Here is an 18868-nt window from a genome sequence, read left to right as displayed (position 1 = left end):
CCATCCTGGCACTTTCCCCTGCCACCGCAGGAACTGTAAAACCTGCGCCCACACCTCCTCCCTCACCTCTATCCAAGGCCCCAAAGGAGCTTTCCACATCCATCAAAGTTTTACCTGCACATCCACTAATATCATCTATTGTATCCATTGCTCCCGATGCGGTCTCCTCTACATTGGGGAGACTGGGCGCCTCCTAGCAGAGCGCTTTAGGGAACATCTCCGAGACACCCGCACCAATCAACCAAATCGCCCAGTGGCTCAACATTTCAACTCCCCCTCCCACTCTGCCGAGGATATGGAGGTGCTGGGCCTCCTCCACCGCCGCTCCCTCACCACCAGACGCCTGGAGGAAGAACGCCTCATCTTCCGCCTCGGAACACTTCAACCCCAGGGCATCAATGTGGATTTCAACAGTTTCCTCATTTCCCCTTCCCCCACCTCATCCTAGCTTCTAACCTCCAGCAACTCGATCCCCTGACCTGTCCGGACTTGTCCGACCTGCCCAGCTCCTTTTCCACCTATCCACTCCACCCTCTCCTCCCTGACCTATCACCTTCATCTCCTTCCCCACTGACCTATTGTACTCTATGCCACTCTCTCCCCACCCCCACCCTCCTCTAGCTTATCTCTCCACGCTTCAGGCTCTCTGCCTTTATTCCTGATGAAGGGCTTTTGCCCGAAACGTCGATTTTGCCTGTCTTCGGATGCTGCCTGAATTGCTGTGCTCTTCCAGCACCACTGATCCAGAATCTGGTTTCCAGCATCTGCAGTCATTGTTTTTACCAGGTCAATAATAATCCAGGCCTTTAATCTTCACATAGGTGTGTTCACCTCTTGTGTACTAGAGTGTATCATTTCTATGTGTTATGAATTGTTAACACTGCAACTATTTCTTAATATAAATGCTTCTATTGTTGTTACTTCATAACAGAACAACAAACCTTATGTTAAAAGCACTATATAAATGCAAGTTGATGTTGCATCTCCAGATCACTTTGTGTTCTTTTCATTCCTGCCATGTTTTATTCTTAGTAAGTTGTTATTTACTCACATTCTATGTACTCGATATAAATAATGGTAAAGAATTGGTTCTGAACAAAGTGGGAGACCAACTATCATTAGATCTCAATGCTTTGACCAGGCTTGAAACAGATTGTTTGAAGTAATTTTTTGAAATGGTAATTTCCCTGAAAGCATGATTGCATAGAGTTTTAATCTTTTGTTGGATTGAAATCTTCAAAGAAAGCCAAATACAAACACAGATCTCCAATTCAGCAATACTGGCTCCAAATGTTTTACATAAATTCTAAGGAAAGGCTTTATCTCGAGTTAATGTTTCAATGAGTAAAATGACAATAATCATTCCATTAAATATCAACTACTAATATGGAACTGCCAACTGTTAGAGGCTAAAGTTATCACAGGTTGAAGGTGAACCTTGATAAAATACTGTCCAGTCCCAACTGGCATATTTAAGAACAAGGAGCAGAAAACCATTCAGCTCCTCAATTGTACTCCATGATTCAGTGAGATCATGGACAATCCATTTGTGAGCTTCACTCCACTTTACTACTCTCCATAATCTTTGACTCATTTATTGATTAAAAATTTGTCTCAGTCAGCTTTACATATATTCAAAGACCGAGTCCACAGCTCAGGGCATTTGGGAAAGAGAACTGCAAACACTACCAATCCCTAAGAATGGAAATTCTTCTTGTTAAATTGAAGACCTGTTTCTTTGAAACTGTACCCTCTGGTTTTACATTCACCTTGGAAGAAGATCTCAGCATTCACCCTGTCAAGTTTCCTCAGAATTTACATGTTTCAGTGGGTCACCGCTTGTTCTTCCACACTCCAATCAGTAGTCCAATTTTCTCCATCTTTTCTCACAAGACATCCTCCACATCCCAGGAATCAACCTGGTGAATCTTCTCTGAACTTCATTCAATGCAAATAGATTCCTCCTGAAGGAAGGTGACTAAAACTGTACACAATATTCTAAGGTGGGGTCTCATCAATTCCATAATCAGTTGTAAAAGACTTCACAACTCTTATACTCCAATCAATTGTTACAATCACCTGATGAAGGAGCATCGCTCCGAAAGCTAGTGTGCTTCCAATTAAACCTGTTGGACTATAACCTGGTGTTGTGTGATTTTTAACTATGAATCAGACGTTTTGCAGAATAATTTCTTGTGTGAGCTGTTGCATTATTGCACAAATAATGAGTCAATCTTAGCCTTTAAAATCACCAATCTCCCTGCAGCTGGTAACCACAGTACTTTATCCAGAGAAAGAAAACATTTGGCCCATCATGTGGACGGCTTAGTGGCTCAGTGGTTAGCACTGCCACCTCACAGCAGCAGAGTCCCAGGTTCAATTTCAGCCTCAGGTGACTGTCTGCGTGGAGTTTGCACATCCACCCTGTGTCTGCACTGGTTTCCTTCCCACAGTCCAAAGATGAGCAGATCAGGTGAATTGGCAATGCTAAATTGCCCATAGTGTTAGATTTATTAGTCAGAGGGAAATGGGCCTGGGTAGGTTACTCTTCAGGGGGTTGGTGTGCATTTGTTGGGCTCAAGGCCTGTTTCTACACTGTAGAGAATCTAATCTAGACATGTCTGTGCTAGATCAGCTCAAACCTAATCTTCTACATTGCAGTTTCCTCATTACCCTTTTTGTTCCTTCAAACATGTTTCAGTTTTTCACTTTAAAATGCATGGTATACAACTTTCTCTACTGTCTTTATGACATTTGTTTGTTTCAACTGATGCTCCCTTCTTGTTTAATTCCAAATTAAAAAAAACACTTCCAATGTACTTAATCAAACTATTCATTGAAAACCTCTAATAGATTTCTTCAGCTTTCTCTGCTCGAGTGGAAAAGATCTCACTATCTCTTCAAGCATACTTTAATATTCCTGATATTATTCGGGGGAATCTGTAAATCCTTTCTAAAATGAGGTACTGAAAGCAGCACATAATACCATAATTATCATTAATTCTTTGCTTTTGTGACCTACCTATTAATAAATTCCAAAGTATGGTAGAACAGTTCTTGTAGCTTTATCTGCACTCAAACTTTCAGGATTTATTTGAATCGCTAAACCTCAATTCATCCACAATCCTCAATATTACCGCATAATTATATATTTCAATTGTTCTATTTCCTTTTAAAACATATTATTTCAGACTGAACCAATTACATCTGCCATCCGTCTGCACATCCCATTATTCAGTGTCTTCTGGAAATCTTTTGTACCATCCTCCAGCAAACTTGGCTTCTCTGACTTTGTGTTGTTAGTTTTCAGAATTTTGTTCATTAAACCAGAGTCCAAATCATCTCTGCATTATCAAGAATGAAACTGGATGCTGCACTCATTCATTTTCCTCCAATATTGCTTCATTTCTTCTCTTATCAGAGAAAATTCCATTTCCTCTAAACTATTTGTTTCATGCCAACTTTATATTCCTTTTCTACAATAGGCGTGTTTATGTTCCTGTGAGAAAGCAAAGGAAAAGCTGAGCATTTGGTCAGCAAGTCGGCAAGTGTCAACCTGACAAGAGGTGTTAATATACACCATAAAACCATAGAAATGGCACAGCAAAAAAAGGAGGCCATTTGTCCCATTTTGTCCATACTGGCCCAAGGGCATCCAGACGTCCTTTCTAAACCCATCTTCCTGCACATAGTCCATAGCCCTGCAGCTTACAGCTCTTATATTATTTTTGAACAGTTTATGCTCCCTGCCTCCACCACCAATTCAATTTCTACCCTCTGTGTCAAAAAATCTTTTTCCACACGTCCCCTCGAATCCTTCTGGCATTCACCTTGAATCTATGACCCCAGTTTTTGAACTCTTTACCAAGGGAAATAGGTTCCACCAGTCTACTCTGTCTCTACCCCTCACAATTTTGTAGACCTCAATCATGTCAACCCTCAGCCTTCTCTGTTCAAAGGAAAATAACTCCAACCTCTCCAATCATTTCTCATAGCTACAATTCTCCAGCCCTGGTAACACCCTGGTAAATCTTCTTTGCATTCTCTCCAGAGAATTATATTTGTCCTGTAATGTGGTGACCAAAACTGCACACAATACCATAGTCATGACCTCAGCTATGTCTTATATAATTTCATCACAATACCTCTACTTCTATATTCCATTTGTCTGCCAATGAAGAAGATCATTCCATATGCCTTCAATGCAACCTTATCTACCTTTAGGGAAATATGCGCTTGCACACCAAGATCTCTCACTTCATCTACCCCTCACAGTGATATTCCTATCTATTGTACATTCCCTTTTGCTGTCTTACCTCCATAAATGCATTATCTCACATTTGTCAGAGTTGAACTCCAAATGCCACTTTCCTGCCCACTCCGCAACCTACCTATATCATTTTGGAGCTTACATTTTCCACACTATCCACTACACAGCCAAATTTTGTGTCATCTGCAAATTTTTCAGTTGTGTGCCCACACTTTAAAGTCCAAATCTTTAATCTATAAAACAAAGAAGAGGTATCCCAACACCGAGCTCTGGGGGACACCAGTTGAAACAGTTTTCCATTTGCAAGGGCAGTCATCGATCATTGCCCTTAGTTTCCTGTTATGAACCCAAATTTGGATCCTATCAACATATTATCCTGTATATCATGGTCTTTTACTTTTTTGACTAGTTTGCTGTGTGGAACCTTGTCAAATATCAAGAGTTCTTAATAGAACTTTCTCAAACATTTCAAGATTTATTTTTAATATTTATCAAGTCATTACTAAAACTGGTCCTTTATTAAAGCATTCTGTAGCTTTATTGAACCTTCTGTCTTGAATCCACAGCATCCTTATTCCAAAAGTTAATGTACTGAGTAGCTCCTGCCCCTTTCAATGTGGGAATAATCCTGATTGCTAAATTTACACTGCACATTGAGACCTAACAACCCTGATTTTTAAAACCAGAAGTGGACAAAGTAAAGTGGAACTCCAATAACTCCCATGTGGATAAAATAGGTCTCAACCAGAGGAGACGAATGCATGGTAAGGAGGTAGGTAGCAATGGATGAAGTAAAATTGGAAGTGGAAAAATGATGCTTTAGTTTAAACTGGATTGGAGAAAATTTCCAGATTGAATTGATGGGAGTGAAGTTGGTAAAAGGTAAGATGACCAGGAAATTTGAAGAGTCTGTGAGGTGATAGGCTATACTGGGAGTTCCAGTGAGTTATGCCCTTAGCAATCTCAAACTTAGAAAAGGGATAATAATTTATCCAACATGAGTAGAAGGTTAGCTGATGGCTGGCATGGAGATGCAGTAGAAACTGTTACCTGTAAAACTTAGCTGATAGAAATTAGTCCAGCCAGAAAGGCTGTAATTAGTTAAGGCATTGTCATGGGGAATGTAGCAGGAACTATTGTCTCTATAATCCCTTCCTCATTGTAAAAAAGTGCAATATATGGACACATTCTGTTTGCTCACAAAGATTAGGAGCCTATATGTGACTGTATGAAGCACACTGTGAACTGTACTGATAATGTCAAATTGGTTTTCAATGGAATGCCTAACACAGTCAAGATTATTTAGCAAATTTTGTGCATCGGTGTAATCACATCTCATGATTGACATGATGTTCTGAGATTTGCAAGCATGGGCTAGTTGAGCACAGTCAACCTGCTATCCACTGCAGATTATTAGAGGCAAATGTTGTTTGATACAATCTGTCAGTTATCGGCTGTACAGGTTATATATGTGACACTGAACCAGAATGGAAACCCACATTTCACATTATTTATCTGTATCATAGCTTCATGGTCCTGTGCACGACTGCTCCACACAGGACAAGTCACAGATTTTTGACCTTTTCAACACCTTGAAAAAGATGCTTGGCTTGATCTTTAACATTGTCAAGATGAAAATTCTCAACCAACATCCCCTGAGTCATCAAGCATTCCCCATGCCACCTACATAAACAGTATGGCACTGGAGTATTTGCAGCATTTCCTATACCTCACCAACCAACTCTCAGAAGGAACTTACTATCAATAAAGAAGTCCAGCTTCAAGTAGACTGTACCAGCACTACCTTTTGTGACAATATGTCTTTGACAACAAGGATCCATGAGTCAACAAGGTCTTGATCCATAAGGAAGTTGTGTTGACCACCCTCGTCCACTGCAACAAAACCTAGAAGATCAGTTAACATCTCATTAAGCTCTTTGAGAGCTTCCACTAAGTCTGCCTATGCCAAATCCTGAGGATCAAATAGGAGGACCACTGGACAATGCGAGCATGCTGGGCGAAGTTGTATCGGTCAGCATCGAAGCCCTGATCCTGAAGAACTAATTCTAACAGATGGGCCATTGCTTCTGGATGCTTTAAAACAATTCCTTGGCAGGTTCACTTCCCCTAATCCTATATTGGCCAGTGTTCATTGGGTGGCCAAATAAAAAGGGAAATGTTCAAGGTTGCTCGAAACTATAAAGGCATTGACATCACTGGCTGGGAGGAGAAATCTATTGAGCACTTGGCATAGCAATTCCTCATCCATCAAGGAGCAGGTCATGTTGAGGCTCACTGATTCCAACAGGAGGTGGAACAGGTGGCAGAGAAAGAAGGAGATGGAAAAGAACTGTAAATTCTATTTTCCAAACAACAATGCGCCAGCAAGGTGGAAAAAACAAGCAGATCCAAAATTGAGTTCTTCATCAGCAGACTGACATTGACCTTGATTTTGAGGGACCGCTATTTAAATTAATTGAGGATGCCACTTTCTCAAATGATTGAGACACTTTCTCCATCCAGGGTGATCTGTGGTAAACTGGAAACCCATCAGAGCTAAAAGTGGTGGGCTTAGCCTTTATGATAAGTTTGCGTGAAACGCAAAACAGCAGATGCTGACTGACCAGGATTGTGCAGTTCTATCACGGCATCAAGTCTGTGTGCCAAGAGGTTGACCATGGCGCTATTCATGAAGTTGCAAATAAGGTTGATTTTGTCACCCATGGAACTGTAGGAATCCTAATACATATAATGAAAAGTGAACATTGGGTTTTAATAGATATTATTAGAGAATCCACTGGCAGATGTTTCAACTGACACTTTGAGGAAAGGAAACTTGGTTGATAAAATCTTTCTAATAGTAAACTTAGGTTCAGGATGTAGTTCGTCAAGCTGTATAAAGAAATTCATTGATGCACTGAAGTATTATAAAATATGTAACGTGTGTGCAAGGGGTAAGAGTTTACTGACAATTCCTTGAAGACCAGCTTCTCATTGTCACTAATGAAGCCTTAGGCAAACCCATGACCTGGAGGGGATCCAATAGTAACACATGACATAAGGTCGAATGCAAATGATGATGGCTTCCATGAGTGGTATGTCAGTAAACAGGCTCACAAAGTCAAAAGAACAAATGGATCATTGCTCTCTAACTGTATGCTATGGCCGTTATGAAAATGAAGGAATCCTACACAATGTATGCGAAAGATTCATTTAAAAGTGATTACAGCTACTTGCTGAATTATTTTACCAATTCCTGTTGTGCAGAATCAGTCATAGATTAGATTCCCTACAGTGTGGAAACAGGCCCTTCAGCCCAACAGTCCACTCCGACCCTCCAAAGAGTAACCCACCCAGACCCATTTCCCCTCTGACTAATGCACCTAACACTATGGGCAATTTAGCATGGTCAATTCACCTGACTTGCACATCTTTGGACTGTGGGAGGAAAGCGTAGCACCTGGAGGAAACCCATGCAGACACAGGGAGAATGTGCAAACTCCGTACAGACAGTCGCTCGAGGCTGCAATCGAACCTGGGACCCTGGTGTTGTGAGGCAGCAGTGCTAACCACTGAGCCACCGTGCCACTCATTAGAAGATGGTTTATTGTCACTTTTAGATTAGATTCACTACAGTACGGAAACAGGCCCTTCAGCCCAACAAGTCCACACCGACCCTCCAAAGAGTAACCCACCCAGATCCATTCCCCTACCCTATATTTATTCCTGACTAATGCATCTAACACTACAGGTAATTTATCATGGCCAATTCACTTGATCTGCACATCTTTGGATTGAAACGCATGCAGATACGGGGGGAATGTGCAAACTCCACACAGACAGTCGCCCAAACCTGGAATCGAACCTGGGTTCCTGGCACTGTGAGGCAGCAGTGCTAACCACTGAGCCACCATGGCAGTTAAAATAGGGGACCTAATTCTTGGGCAGCCATACATACTTAGACACAGGGAGCAGAAGTGATATCTCCTATCATCCTTCAATTGAAAAGAAAATTCAAATGGTGTGTAATGTTAAGGAGGAGATGGAATGTAACTGGACTTTTAATCCAGAACTCTCAGTGAATGTTCTGTCAACATGGGTTCAAATCCCATCAGAGTGGATAGTGAAATTTGAACTCAATAAATTATCTGGGGCTAGCCTGATGATAACCACGTAACTGCTGTCAAATGGTGTAAAAACCGATCTAGTTCAGTAACATCCTTTTTGAAAAGAAGTTTGTCATCCTTAGCTGGTCTGGCCTACATGTGACTCCAGACCCACAGCAATGTGATGGGCTGTTAAGTGTCTTCTGGCCAAATAGAGAAGGGCAATAAATGTGACCACATCTTATGACAAAATTAAAAAATAAAATGAGCAGCTGATCAACTATTTCAACAAACCGTAACCAGTAAAACATTGGTTTGAGGTTATTTTTGCTTAACGAGGCAAAAAATAAGTCATTCCAGGGTTTTCAACTAACTGGCACAGATAATTCTCATTGCTTGTTTATCAAAGATAGTTTTCAGTTCAGTAGGCTTAGCTTGCAGCATTAGAAAAAAAGTTCAAATAAGCTTCAAGGCGCTATTTCACAACTCACTGACGCAAACCCACACCTCAGTGCATCTTTGATTAATTGAAGTCTGAAAGATATATTGAAATCACAGATGTCACTTTGTATCCTTTTATCTCAAATTATAATCCTGTTAAACCATGAGCTAGGTAACTAGTGAAACTGATAACAAATAATTTTAAAGCAAAGGCTTTTGTTGAAAAATGGGGCAACTACCTCTGCACCCATGCGTTCAATGTTATAATTCATGAGATTTAGATTTCCTCTTCAAGCTTTTGTAGATTCATGTCTTCTGTATAGCTAGAGCTTAATTACAAAACCTGTAAAAATACTATTCATTGCTTCCCTCATGCATGAGTGTCATTAGATTGACAATAATGTGGTTGACATTCTGATATTCTGACATATACATAGATACAATACATTCAGTACTGCAGGCTACTCCCAGTTAATGTCAAAATCCTAACATCTTCAAGTCTGTAATAACATAAGATGCAAGTTGGCAATTACACTGGTATGAAAAGAGATTAGGATACTGTACACACATTGTTCTAACGCTTTTGACACGAGTTTGGAGGAGTTGGTTTCATGGTACCTCTGCGTACAAAGCACTCTGTTGGAATTGTAGCAACTGCTGTTATTGAAACCAGAGTTCCGTGAAGCAGATTGCTCATTCTCTGTTCGCACTGTGCATCCCCTGGGGCTTCAAGAGCTCTCTTGCGTGCCCCAGTACATGAGCACACTAGTTGCTTGATCGTAATCGACATACGCTGATCTTTGTTTGGAAGATGGTATCAGTAAACTCCAACAATAGTTGCTAAATTGCAACTGGAAAAGTAAATTGAAAAATGCTAGATTCCAACATAATAAAGGAAGAAGCAAGATTGCGACTGGTTTTCAAAAGTTTGTCTTGACATTTAAAAAAGTGCTCAGGCATAGTTAAATATGTGGATAGCTATAATTCCTTTCTTATTCATTTGATAATTGAGAGACTGCGCGTGTGAAAGTCCCTTCTTCGATTGTTTGGAATGCTACTCGGTCAAAATCATATCTTTCTCATTGTTCCCCACTTATCACTTCCTCCCTCTCCATCCAATACATTCCTACGTTTCATCACCTTGGTTACATTTACAATAAGCCATATGCCAAAAATCTGTCAGTGTGCTACATTGGTTATCACTTAAATTGCAAACCTACTAGAAAATCACCCTGACTATAGTCAATTTCAATGCAAGTTTCAGTTCCCAAATTACTTTAAATTCAACTCCATTATCCCTAGTTAAAGATCAAAAAGGATTTTTTTTTTAATGAGACTCCTTGAGAACAACCAACACTGACAGAACACTTGTCAGAAACCAATCCAAATCTCTTCCCATTTTGCTCATAAATGGCCTTGAGAATTGAGGTGTGAATTTTGCAAACCAGACCTTCTGCTGTCCCATGCATGCATAAACTCCAGCATGAAGATAGCGAGTCACAATCATTCTATCAATAATGCTGTAGGCTTGGAAGACTCCAAAATCATCAGCCTGTCTCTATCAAATTAATGGGCATTTTAACTTGTTAACATGCCAGTTGATCCAAACAATACAATATCTATGCCAAGGTGTGAGCAGCTGAATGAGAGTCTACCATCCACCTTTCAGCACCTTCAGTGAAAGAGAATGGAGGAAGAGAGATTTAGGGGTGCTTTGAGCACATCACAGCATACTATTGAAATGGTTAATGTCAAGGAGATAAGACTAGCATCTCAAATAATAATGGTAAAAGTGAAAATATGACTGAGAGCCTTGGAGGGAGAATGACCTTGGCTTAGCACTGTGATGGGTTTGTTTCCATCGACTTTATGAGACCTAGTCATATAAATCTCTGTGTGTTTCCTTAATAGATAATAAACCAGTTACTGTTTAACCCAGAGGAACAACAGTAAATGATATTATTGCATTAGTGAAGCATCAGATAACTTTGAAGACATCTTGAAAGCCTTCAACAACTAAGTCAATCCCAAGGAGCAACAAGATTATGGAAAGGATCAAATTCCATAAAGGCTCCAGAAACCAATGGATGCTCTAATTAATTACTTTTACAGGCTGGTTGATGGAGTTGTAAATGGACACCTAAAAACAGAATTTGTAAGAGATTGTATTGTAGTCAGTATTGCTGATGAATCCCAATCAGACTTATTGTAATCAAAAGAAGATTTACCTGAGAACAAAAGAATGACTAGGGTAGGAATTGGTCCAGTCAAGGATAGTAGTGGGAAGTTGCGTGTGGAGGCTGAAGAGATTGGGGAGACACTGAATGAATACTTTTCGTCAGTATTCACTCAGGAACAGGACATTGTTGTCGATGTGAATACTGAGTCACAATTAATTAGAATGGACGGCTTTGAGGTATGTAGGGAAGAGGTGTTGGAAATTCTGGAAAAGGTGAAAATAGATAAGTCCCCTGGGCCTGATGGCATTTAACCTAGGATTCTCTGGGAAGCAAGGGAGGAGATTGCAGAGCCATTGGCCTTGATCTTTATGTCCTCGTTGTCTCCAGGAATAGTGCCAGAAGACTGGAGGATAGCAAATGTGGTTCCCTTGTTCAAGAAGGGGAGTAGGGATAACCCTAGTAACTATAGGCCGGTGAGTCTCACTTCTGTTGTGGGCAAAGTCTTAGAGAGAATTGTAAGGGATAGGATTTATGAACATCTGGATAGGAATAATGTGATCAAGGATAGTCAACATGGTTTTGAGAAGGGCAGGTCGTGCCTCACAAACCTTATTGAATTCTTTGAGAAGGTGACTAAAGAGGTAGACGAGGGGAAAGCGGTAGATGTGGTGTATATGGATTTTAGTAAGGCGTTTGATAAGGTTCCCCATGGTAGGCTACTGCAAAAAATATGGAGGTATGGCATTGAGGGTGAGTTGGAGGTTTGGATTAGGAATTGGCTAGCTGGAAGAAGACAGAGGGTAGTACATAGAACATAGAACATAGAAGAATACAGCGCAGTACAGGCCCTTTGGCCTTCGATGTTGCACCGATCCAAGCCCACCTAACCTACACTAGCCCACTATCCTCCATATGCCTATCCAATGCACGTTTAAATGCCCATAATGAAGGAGAGTCCACCACTGCTACTGGCAGGGCATTCCATGAACTCACGACTCGCTGAGTAAAGAATCTACCCCTAACATCTGTCCTATACCTACCACCCCTTAATTTAAAGCTATGCCCCCTTGTAATAGCTGACTCCATACGTGGAAAAAGGTTCTCATGGCCAACCCTATCTAAACCCCTAATCATCTTGTACACCTCTATCAAGTCACCCCTAAACCTTCTTTTCTCCAATGAAAACAGGCCCAAGTGCCTCAGCCTTTCCTCATACGATCTTCCTACCATACCAGGCAACATCCTGGTAAACCTCCTCTGCACCCGTTCCAGTGCCTCCACGTCCTTCCTATAGTATGGCGACCAAAACTGCACACAATACTCCAGATGTGGCCGCACCAGAGTCTTATACAACTGCAACATTACCTCAGGGCTCCAGAACTCAATTCCTCTACCAATAAACCCCAGTATGCCATATGCCTTCTTCACCGCACTATTTATCTGGGTGGAAACTTTCAGAGATCTGTGTACATGGACACCAAGATCCCTCTGCTCATCCACACTACCAAGTATCCGACTATTAGCCCAGTACCCCATCTTTTTGTTACTCTTACCAAAGTGAATCACCTCACACTTACCTACATTGAACTCCATTTGCCACCTTTCTGCCCAGCTCTGCAGCTTATCTATATCCCGTTGTAACCTGACACATCCTTCCTCACTGTCTACAACTCCACCGACTTTTGTATCATCTGCAAACTTGCTCACCCAACCTTCTAGCCCCTCCTCCTGGTCATTTATAAAAATGACAAACAGCAATGGTCCCAAAACAGATCCTTGCGGAACACCGCTAGTAACTGCACTCCAAGATGAACCTTTACCATCAACTACTGTTCCGGGTCATGTTTTCCGGGTCCTTAAGGGGGAGGGGGAGCAGCCCGAAGACGTGGTCCACATTGGCACCAATGACATAGGTAGGAGGAGCGCTGAGGATGTTAGACAGGCTTTCAGGGAGCTAGGTTGGAAGCTCAGAGTTAGAACGAACAGAGTTGTTGTCTCTGGTTTGTTACCCGTGCCACGTGATAGAGAGTCGAGGAATAGGGAGAGAGAACAGTTAAATGCGTGGCTACAGGGATGGTGCAGGAGGGAGGGATTCCGGTATTTGGATAACTGGGGTTCTTTCTGGGGAAGGTGGGACCTCTATAAACAGGATGGTCTGCACCTGAACCAGAGGGGCACCAGTATCCTTGGTGGGAGGTTTGCTAGTGCTCTTGGGGGGGGTTTAAACTAACTCTGCAGGGGCATGGGAACCCAGAATGTAGCTTTAGGGTGCAGGACCTGGAGTGTAGGGAGGTTAGGAACATGGCATCATTTTCAAAGGAGGGTGCCTGTAAACAGGGAAGTGGCTTGAAGTGTGTATACTTCAATGCAAGAAGTATACGAAATAAGGTAGGTGAACTTGCAGCGTGGGTTGGTACCTGGGACTTCGATGTTGTGGCTATTACGGAGACATGGGTAGAACAGGGACAGGATTGGCTGTTGCAAGTTCCAGGGTTTAAATGTTTTAGTAGGGTCAGAGGTGGGGGCAAAAGAGGGGGAGGTGTGGCATTGCTTGTCAAAGATAGTATTACAGCTGTGGAAAGGACGATGGATGAAGACTCGCCATCAGAGGTAGTTTGGGCTGAGGTTAGGAATAGGAAAGGTGAGGTCACCCTGTTAGGAGTTTTTTACAGGCCCCCTAATAGTCCTAGAAATGTAGAAGAAAGGATTGCGAGGATGATTCAAGAGAAGAGTGAAAGTAATAGGGTGGTTGTTATGGGGGCCTTTAACTTTCCTGATATTGATTGGGAAAGCTATAGCTCAAGTTTGTTAGATGGGTCAGTGTTTGTCCAATGTGTGCAGGAGGGTTTCCTGACACAATATGTAGATAGGCCAACAAGAGGTGAGGCCATACTGGATTTGGTTCTGGGTAATGAACCAGGCCAGGTGTTAGAATTAGAGGTAGGTGAGCACTTTGGGGACAGTGACCACAATTCGGTGACTTTTACTCTAGTGATGGAGAGGGATAAGAGAGCACTACAGGGCAAGAGTTATAGCTGGGGGCAGGGAAATTATGATGCGGTGAGGCATGACTTAGGATGTGTGGCCTGGAAAAGTAAGCTTCAAGGCAAGGGTGTAATTGATATGTGGAGCTTGTTCAAGGAGCAACTATTGAGTGTCCTTGATAAGTATGTACCCGTCAGGCAGGGAGGAAAGGGTCGTGTGAGGGAGCCGTGGTTTAATAAGGAATTGGAATCCCTTTTTAAATGGAAGAGGGCGGCCTATGTAAAGATGAGGCGTGAAGGTTCAATTGGGGCGATTGAGAGTTATAAGGTAGCCAGGAAGGACCTGAAGAGAGAGCTAAGAGCAGCAAGGAGGGGACATGAAAGGTCCTTAGTTGGTAGGATTAGGGAATAAAAGAATGACTAGGGTAGGAATAGGTCCAGTCAAGGATAGTAGTGGGAAGTTGCGTGTGGAGGCTGAAGAGATTGGGGAGACACTGAATGAATACTTTTTGTCAGTATTCACTCAGGAACAGGACATTGTTGTCGATGTGAGTACCGAGTCACAATTAAGTAGAATGGATGGCTTTGAGGTATGTAGAGAAGAGGTGTTGGAAATCCTGGAAAGGGTGAAAATAGATAAGTCCCCTGGGCCTGATGGCATTTATCCTAGGATTCTCTGGGAAGCAAGGGAGGAGATTGCAGAGCCATTGGCCTTGATTTTTATGTCCTTGTTGTCTACAGGAGTAGTGCCAGAAGATTGGAGGCTAGCAAATGTGGTTCCCTTGTTTAAGAAGGGGAGTAGGGATAACCCTAGTAACTATAGGCCGGTGAGTCTCACTTCTGTTGTGGGTAAAATCTTAGAGAGAATTGTAAGGGATAGGATTTATGAACATCTGGATAGGAATAATGTGATCAAGGATAGTCAGCATGGTTTTGTGAAGGGCAGGTCGTGCCTCACAAACCTTATTGAATTCTTTGAGAAGGTGACTAAGGAGGTGGACGAGGAGAAAGCAGTAGATGTGGTGTATATGGATTTTAGTAAGGCGTTTGATAAGGTTCCCCATGGTAGACTACTGCAAAAAATACGGAGGTATGGCATTGAGGGTGAGTTGGAGGTTTGGATTAGGAGTTGGCTGGCTGGAAGAAGACAGAGGGTAGTAGTTGATGGCAAAGGTTCATCTTGGAGTGCTGTCACTAGCGGTGTTCCGCAAGGATCTGTTTTGGGACCATTGCTGTTTGTCATTTTTATAAATGACCTGGAGGAGGGGTTAGAAGGTTGGGTGAGCAAGTTTGCGGACGATACGAAAGTCGGAGCTGCACCTTTCTGCCCAGTTCTGCAGCTTATCAATATCCCGCTGTAACCTGCCACATCCTTCCTCACTGTCTACCACTCCTCCGACTTTCGTATCGTCCGCAAACTTGCTCACCCAACCTTCTAACCCCTCCTCCAGGTCATTTATAAAAATGACAAACAGCAATGGTCCCAAAACAGATCCTTGCGGAACACCGCTAGTGACAGCACTCCAAGATGAACCTTTGCCATCAACTACTACCCTCTGTCTTCTTCCAGCCAGCCAACTCCTAATCCAAACCTCCAACTCACCCTCAATGCCATACCTCCGTATTTTTTGCAGTAGTCTACCATGGGGAACCTTATCAAACGCCTTACTAAAATCCATATACACCACATCTACTGCTTTCTCCTCGTCCACCTCCTTAGTCACCTTCTCAAAGAATTCAATAAGGTTTGTGAGGCACGACCTGCCCTTCACAAAACCATGCTGACTATCCTTGATCACATTATTCCTATCCAGATGTTCATAAATCCTATCCCTTACAATTCTCTCTAAGATTTTACCCACAACAGAAGTGAGACTCACCGGCCTATAGTTACTAGGGTTATCCCTACTCCCCTTCTTAAACAAGGGAACCACATTTGCTAGCCTCCAATCTTCTGGCACTACTCCTGTAGACAACAAGGACATAAAAATCAAGGCCAATGGCTCTGCAATCTCCTCCCTTGCTTCCCAGAGAATCCTAGGATAAATGCCATCAGGCCCAGGGGACTTATCTATTTTCACCCTTTCCAGGATTTCCAACACCTCTTCTCTACATACCTCAAAGCCATCCATTCTACTTAATTGTGACTCGGTACTCACATCGACAACAATGTCCTGTTCCTGAGTGAATACTGACAAAAAGTATTCATTCAGTGTCTCCCCAATCTCTTCAGCCTCCACACGCAACTTCCCACTACTATCCTTGACTGGACCTATTCCTACCCTAGTCATTCTTTTATTCCCTAATCCTACCAACTAAGGACCTTTCATGTCCCCTCCTTGCTGCTCTTAGCTCTCTCTTCAGGTCCTTCCTGGCTACCTTATAACTCTCAATCGCCCCAATTGAACCTTCACGCCTCATCTTTACATAGGCCGCCCTCTTCCATTTAAAAAGGGATTCCAATTCCTTATTAAACCACGGCTCCCTCACACGACCCTTTCCTCCCTGCCTGACGGGTACATACTTATCAAGGACACTCAATAGTTGCTCCTTGAACAAGCTCCACATATCAATTACACCCTTGCCTTGAAGCTTACTTTTCCAGGCCACACATCCTAAGTCATGCCTCACCGCATCATAATTTCCCTGCCCCCAGCTATAACTCTTGCCCTGTAGTGCTCTCTTATCCCTCTCCATCACTAGAGTAAAAGTCACCGAATTGTGGTCACTGTCCCCAAAGTGCTCACCTACCTCTAATTCTAACACCTGGCCTGGTTCATTACCCAGAACCAAATCCAGTATGGCCTCACCTCTTGTTGGCCTATCTACATATTGTGTCAGGAAACCCTCCTGCACACATTGGACAAACACTGACCCATCTAACAAACTTGAGCTATAGCTTTCCCAATCAATATCAGGAAAGTTAAAGGCCCCCATAACAACCACCCTATTACTTTCACTCTTCTCTTGAATCATCCTCGCAATCCTTTCTTCTACATTTCTAGGACTATTAGGGGGCCTGTAAAAAACTCCTAACAGGGTGACCTCACCTTTCCTATTCCTAACCTCAGCCCAAACTACCTCTGATGGCGAGTCTTCATCCATCGTCCTTTCCACAGCTGTAATACTATCTTTGACAAGCAATGCCACACCTCCCCCTCTTTTGCCCCCACCTCTGACCCTACTAAAACATTTAAACCCTGGAACTTGCAACAGCCAATCCTGTCCCTGTTCTACCCATGTCTCCGTAATAGCCACAACATCGAAGTCCCAGGTACCAACCCACGCTGCAAGTTCACCTACCTTATTTCGTATACTTCTTGCATTGAAGTATACACACTTCAAGCCACTTCCCTGTTTACAGGCACCCTCCTTTGAAAATGATGCCATGTTCCTAACCTCCCTACACTCCAGGTCCTGCACCCTAAAGCTACATTCTGGGTTCCCATGCCCCTGCAGAGTTAGTTTAAACCCCCCCCAAGAGCACTAGCAAACCTCCCACCAAGGATACTGGTGCCCCTCTGGTTCAGGTGCAGACCATCCTGTTTATAGAGGTCCCACCTTCCCCAGAAAGAACCCCAGTTATCCAAATACCGGAATCCCTCCCTCCTGCACCATCCCTGTAGCCACGCATTTAACTGTTCTCTCTCCCTATTCCTCGACTCTCTATCACGTGGCACGGGTAACAAACCAGAGACAACAACTCTGTTCGTTCTAACTCTGAGCTTCCAACCTAGCTCCCTGAAAGCCTGTCTAACATCCTCAGCGCTCCTCCTACCTATGTCATTGGTGCCAATGTGGACCACGTCTTCGGGCTGCTCCCCCTCCCCCTTAAGGACCCGGAAAACATGACCCGGAACAGTAGTTGATGGTAAAGGTTCATCTTGGAGTGCAGTTACTAGCGGTGTTCCGCAAGGATCTGTTTTGGGACCATTGCTGTTTGTCATTTTTATAAATGACCAGGAGGAGGGGCTAGAAGGTTGGGTGAGCAAGTTTGCAGATGATACAAAAGTCGGTGGAGTTGTAGACAGTGAGGAAGGATGTGTCAGGTTACAACGGGATATAGATAAGCTGCAGAGCTGGGCAGAAAGGTGGCAAATGGAGTTCAATGTAGGTAAGTGTGAGGTGATTCACTTTGGTAAGAGTAACAAAAAGATGGGGTACTGGGCTAATAGTCGGATACTTGGTAGTGTGGATGAGCAGAGGGATCTTGGTGTCCATGTACACAGATCTCTGAAAGTTTCCACCCAGATAAATAGTGCGGTGAAGAAGGCATATGGCATACTGGGGTTTATTGGTAGAGGAATTGAGTTCTGGAGCCCTGAGGTAATGTTGCAGTTGTATAAGACTCTGGTGCGGCCACATCTGGAGTATTGTGTGCAGTTTTGGTCGCCATACTATAGGAAGGACGTGGAGGCACTGGAACGGGTGCAGAGGAGGTTTACCAGGATGTTGCCTGGTATGGTAGGAAGATCGTATGAGGAAAGGTTGAGGCATTTGGGGCTGTTTTCATTGGAGAAAAGAAGGTTTAGGGGTGACTTGATAGAAGTGTACAAATGATTAGGGGTTTAGATAGGGTTGGCCATGAGAACCTTTTTCCACGTATGGAGTCAGCTATTACGAGGGGGCATAGCTTTAAATTAAGGGGTGGTAGGTATAGGACAGATGTTAGGGGTAGATTCTTTACTCAGCGAGTCGTGAGTTCATGGAATGCCCTGCCAGTAGCAGTGGTGGACTCGCCCTCTTTATGGGCATTTAAACGGGCATTGGATAGGCATATGGAGGATAGTGGGCTAGTGTAGGTTAGGTGGGCTTGGATCAACGCAACATCGAAGGCCAAAGGGCCTGTATTGCGCTGTATTTTTCTATGTTCTATGTTCTAAAAGA

At 42.9% G+C, this 18868-nt stretch overlaps 1 long non-coding RNA gene across 2 annotated transcripts in view; it reads right to left on the bottom strand.

The window, feature by feature from the left end:
• LOC148141882 (uncharacterized) overlaps positions 1-18868 on the bottom strand; it is a 118453-nt gene that overhangs the window by 98913 nt on the left and 672 nt on the right. The gene's annotated exons all lie outside the window — the stretch shown is intronic.

The sequence above is a fragment of the Chiloscyllium plagiosum genome, unplaced genomic scaffold (assembly GCF_037043375.1).
Source record: "Chiloscyllium plagiosum isolate Xiang-an unplaced genomic scaffold, Cpla_swu_hap1 HiC_scaffold_31, whole genome shotgun sequence".
Classification (NCBI taxonomy): Eukaryota; Metazoa; Chordata; class Chondrichthyes; order Orectolobiformes; family Hemiscylliidae; genus Chiloscyllium; species Chiloscyllium plagiosum.
Note: the sequence above shows the minus strand (reverse complement) of the source record. Positions and strands in the feature narration are given on the sequence as shown.